The sequence below is a fragment of the Scardinius erythrophthalmus genome (assembly GCF_964197995.2).
Source record: "Scardinius erythrophthalmus genome assembly, chromosome: 5".
Lineage (NCBI taxonomy): Eukaryota > Metazoa > Chordata > Actinopteri > Cypriniformes > Leuciscidae > Scardinius > Scardinius erythrophthalmus.
Genome location: NC_138225.1, coordinates 20019561 through 20025571, shown reverse-complemented (window position 1 = coordinate 20025571; position 6011 = coordinate 20019561).

Below are 6011 nucleotides of genomic sequence, written 5' to 3'. Positions count from 1 at the left end.
GAATCATTCACAGCACTTCATGAGCCCCTGCAGTGGAATCGACCAACTAGAGCATGTATGTAGCATACACGACATATGCGCACAGCTGGAAAAGTGCCGGAGAGACAAATGGTGCAAAACATGTACATTTTGTTTTTCTGTTGTTATTGTGAATAAAAGCTGAGGTAACCCATGTGTGCCATTAGCTCCAAGATTCTCATATCTTTTCACATATCTGGCCTAAAATTAATGTGCATATACACACACACAAACAATCATCTTATTATTAAAATCTGACAATTCAAGAAAAACACATTAACATTCTATAAAAGCTCATTGTGGAAAACTCCCCTAACACAAAGGTGTAAATTCATCTTCAGTTGCCAATCTCACCAAGAAAGAACATTGTAATTGTTTTCCAGCCTTTAGTCCATTTAATTCTCCAAATTGATTTGAATGATGATTGATTCCTACACATAGGCCATTTCAGCAGCAACAATTCTGGACTTTACCACTGCTTTCATTTCCAAACAGCAGGAACAATCTAAATTCAAAACATCATCACCTGAATGTGCTTGATATTACATGCACAACATCAGTACTCATGTAAAACAAGAATCGCACATGCTTCTGTAACAGTATGTGAGTGTTATCAGAACCTGTCATGCTCATTAATCCATTCTTCATGCATGTAGGTACACGTGGCCCCACTCAACTGATCTGATCTTATACAGGTTGAGAGGATTTCTCAAGGTTCATCTCTGAAATGCAGAGAGGAAATTTCTTTCTCAGTCACCTAGCTTTCCACACTCTTTGAACTCATTTTCTATCTACACCGTTTAATGCTATAATAACATTCAGAAGAGAAATGTCTCAGTCCCTGGCCATGCCAAAAATTTCCTCTATGACAAATTGCTTCCCTCCCTCACGAGGACAGAAGAACGCCGCCTCTGTGCGCCGAGGCCTGTTGGGCTCTGACGGAGAATATGGCTCCATGCTGAAACTGAGTTTAACCCCAGATCACCTCAGAATACCTTTCTTTCTTTGCTCACCACACAGGCTGTGCCAGAATGCAGGTGGGTGTCTGAGTGTACACATAAGTTTTAGAATTGTAACTATATATATATATTTTTTTTTTTTAAATAATGAAAGCAATATCTTGAGTAAATCTGCACAGATATGGGAGGGTTTGATGTGGATTACAAGAAAAATGTCTCTTATGATTGGAATATTCTCTCATTTTCTAATCTTATCTATAAACTTTATTATTAATCTTATCCATACACTGCAAGAGAAAAATCAATAGAAAAACAGAAAAGGTACTGGCAAATGTCTGTGTTTTAATCCTAAAACACAACACAACACAATGCGAAATTCACTTGTAAAAAAAAAATCGATACGTAAAATTTCTTCATATTAACACAGTAGCCTATATTGTGCCATATTTTCTCAGAGTGTATAATATATTTTCAAATATGATCTGACATTGTCAATAAAGTCAATGATTTCCCCTTTTCAGACATTTTAGGTAAATGTCTTTGTCATGGAACAGAAGATTGCAAACACAGTCATGTCTGAACAGTTTATTGAATAATACACATGAAGTTAGCAGGTGATTCTCTGATTGCAGTTTGTGATGGTGATACAGGCATGTGAATGATAAGTCTTATCTTGTTGCAGATAGTGAAGAGAAGTGGCTGGTGGGCTGAAGACTGGCAGACGATGACACGGTGGGTGGGGGGTTAGAGGTTTAACTCGGAGCTCAAGCTGAGCCTCGGGTTCGAGCCTCCTCCAAGGACAGCAAGCCAAGTTAGTATACTATTAACCTTTAAGGCTGAACCAATTCTCACTATTAACTAGTTGCTTATTAGCATGCATATTACTAGGATATTGGCTGTTTTTATTTATTAAAGCCTTATTCTGCATGACCATATTCTACATCCCTTAATCCTACCCAATACCTAAACTTAACAACTACCTTACTAACTGTCAATAAGCAGTAATTAGGAGTTTATTGAGGCAAAAGTCATTGTTATTTAGTTGATAGTGAGAATTGGACCCTAATCTAAAGTGTGACCAAATAAACTATAGAATCTCAACAAGATGTAAAAAGGTAAAAGAAGACTAGTTGAGGCAAATAAGAGAACACATATGAACATCATCCATTGCTTTTCACTATTATTCACACAATCATGTATCTGTGTTTATACAGTATAAAGCATTAGTCGCTGATTTCTAAAGCTGGTTAAGCAACATGAATGACTCCACATACCACGACCAGACGATTTTCAACTCACCAGTCCTTAACCCCATTACACTCACATTAGTGTGACAATCAGATAAACACTTTTTCACCAAGAAAACAACTTGTTGCATAACTGAATGTGATTTTACAATCAGGATCATTTGGGTGTCATCACATCTACACACAACCCAGCTATTCAATTCATTCAAAAGCGCCATCATGAAAATTGAGTATCATCAGCCTGGGAGCGATGCAACTGTAATGATAATAGAGAGAGCGAAGCAAATGAAGGGGAAAACTGTTTACACTCTCTTGTCACTCCCCTGCAGCAAAATCTCCCTCTAATACTGCAGCACCAAGATGACATACACATCAATGGGAACAAATGGGGGTCTATTCTGAGGTGTGTGCGTGTGTGTGTGTGTGTGTGCGCGCGCGCGTGTGTGTGTGTGTGTGTGTGTGTGTGCATGTGAATGCACTCTCAGCACTCTCCTGTAGTCTGCACTTGACTGAGGAAAATTAAAGGATTGCAGCAGAAGCCAGAGATGGAAAGAGGAAGAGTGAAGTGAGGTAAAGTCAGTCATTTCAGGCTCAAATATAAAGTTCACATGAGCTGATTAGTCAAAACAGACAAAATAGTCCTCAATGACAAGACAAAAAGTGTCATGAAAATGTCATACTGGAAGGCCAAACAAATCTACTGTAGCACCCTAGCCCAATATACCTGAATTCACGCTATACAGCTGGGCACATATCAGTGATCTTGATCTAATGAGTATTAGAGTGAATCCATTTTATTAGTTACTGATGCAGGGATAGAGTGTTTTCAGCACTGTAATTATTATGTAATTATTACACTGTACATATAGGGATTGTTTTTTTGTTTTTTTTTTCGTCATCTACTGAATTTTTCGTCAACGATACCAGGGACACCGAAACACCGGGGAACATGAAATTTGGTGGGCATGTAGCCCCACTAGACTTTTACGGAAAAATTTCGTTTGGTCCCCGGGGGCCACAACCCCCAACCCCCCATATTTCATGTGTATGATTAACTTGACATCCTCTGGGGGTATCCTCTGCTAAGTTTCGTAGAATTTCATCCATGGGGGGGTATAAAATAAATTCATTTATGTGCACATTTAGTGACTGTACACTCATCGGCCTGTAGATGGTGGTGTTGAGCGAAGGGTTGCTGGTTTAGGATGATACTGTCACTAAGGTTGCCAACTGTCCCGAATTAGGCGGGACGTCCCGTATTTTGGGCCTAATTTATTTGTCCCGTGCGTGACCTCCCGTGTCCCGTTTTTTGACAAGCTGATAAACCACTGACTGATACAACAGCAACAGCAGCAGTGCTGACCACGACACTTGAGAATGATCACCGACACCTGTCATCATCCAATCACAGCTTTTTTTAATCACTGTTTTGAGACAAATCATTGTTTGATTTGCGAATATCCTCTGCCGTCTGGTCGCTTCCGCTTCAAGCCGCGGACTTGTCTCGCGCTAACGGTAATTTCCTTTCACTGTCCACGTTTTGATTTCAGGCTAATCAATTTTGGCGAATGCAAACAACGTGATTATTGTTCATGAGTCTAACATCCAGCCACGCAAGAAAACATGTAATCTACCTGAGGGAATAATATGCTCAAAAAACATGTCTGATTATTATTAATGTTTTAAAGCTTTTAGAAAGTACATAGAAAGCTTTTGTAACATTATCTTAACTGTCACTTTTGATTAATGTAATGCATCCTTGCTGAATAAAAGTAGGCAATTACTTTCTTTATTTTTTTTTCCCAAAAAATAATCTTACTAACCCCAAACTTTTGAACTGTAAGCCTAGTGTATAATGTTAGAAAAGCTTTCTATTTTAGATAAATGCTGTTATTTTGAACTATGGTTTGTTTGTAATGTGACTTTTTTCATGTATGACATTAAATTATTTTTAGAATTAAATACATAAATAGGTTAAGCAATACAAATGTGTTTATGTCTGATAACCTTTTAAACACAAACTTAACTGCAGACACTGAAATGACGTACACTGTGTGATACAGTACAAATATTTTGAGTGTCCCTCATTTTCCTATAAATAACCACGATTGTCCCACATTTTCCTTTTCTGAAGTTGGCAACCCTAACTGTCACACACACACATGCAGGAATACAAACAAACGCAATCATGCACACACACTGACATCCACACGCACAGACACACACCCATACACACACACATACAAATCCACATGCACAGAGACACACACAAACACACACGCGCAGACACATGTACGCACGCATACATACACGCACAGACACACACACACACACACACACACACACACACACACACACACAGACACACACATACACAAACACACACACAAACACACACACAGACATGCACATACTACTACTTTTTTTAGGTATATGGGTGGTTGACATGACATGGCCTTTTTTTGGTCCAATGTGTCAATGTTAAGTAAATTATAGAAAAACATATCAAAAACTGTGATGATATTGTTCAGAAAGTGCTGTTTTATATGAACATACAGAGCATTCATGGGTTTAATCTTCCATTTTTTCACAATTTTCAGCCAAACCAGAATAATCTCATATGGTGTGACTGTCCCAAGCACATTTCACAAATTTTGATTTTGAATAAAAACAAGAAAATGAATTCATTTTCTGTTTATTCAATCATATATTGATATCCCAGATGTCTACTTGTGAGTCTGCTAGACTAAAAGTTCAGGCATAAAATTTTGAAGCCACCCTTAACTAAAACATTTTGGTCCAAAAATGGATATCATTAGGTGTGACGCCATATTCTTTTTTTTAAACGGGCAATTGTTTGGAGACCTTTGGGGTGTGGGGGTCCTCCTTCTTTCAGGAGGAAGAACAACGCCTCAGAAGGACACTGAAAGTTACAATGTCAGTTTTCCCTCTTCATGTTTTCAAAAAAATCAAGTATATCCGGCACTCCTGCTTCAGTTCCCTTTTGCGCTGTCTTTTGGTGTGACACATTTTACACAAAAATGCCCAAATGAAATTACTTTTCAGTCAATATTACCTTTAAAACTATATTGTCATATTTTAGTTAGCATGGTTTTAGCATGTTAGCATAAAAGCACATTGCTTAATGTCATGCTAAGTACATGAAACCTCATATGATGTGACACAAAATCATAAGGTGTGACAGGGTTTTCTTGTCACACCATATGATTATTTTGTATATGATATGAACTGCATTTAAATACATAAATAATGCTCTTAGATACATAATTTATTACTAATAGTTAAGTTTATTGAATATTTCGTCCTTTTAACACATTTTGATACTATATTATTTATACATTTAATATCTATACACCAACTCAATTTGGTGAATCCCTACTATCCCATTTTCAAGCTGAATCCATGTTAAACTACAGCATTTTGTCACTCAAATGTTTCCCTTTATTTATTTATTTATTTATTTATTTATTTTTTAAGTTTGAGGTAGATTTCAGTAGATGGTTGAGATAAGGCGAATACAGAAAGAACAAGGAAATGATACATCAGCTTGCTGTTCGGTCATTTTTTTACTCATCCTCATTTTGAAATGAATTTATGCATTAAATAGAAGAAAAATGTTCAACGATTTACTAAAAGGATTATTAGAATTCATGTAGTTAATATTCAGCAGATTAAAATAAAAAGTGCAGCATCAAATGAATACAGTAAGTGGATTCATGCATGTGTTATAAACATATGATTCTTTGCTACTTTGAGTAGAACTCAC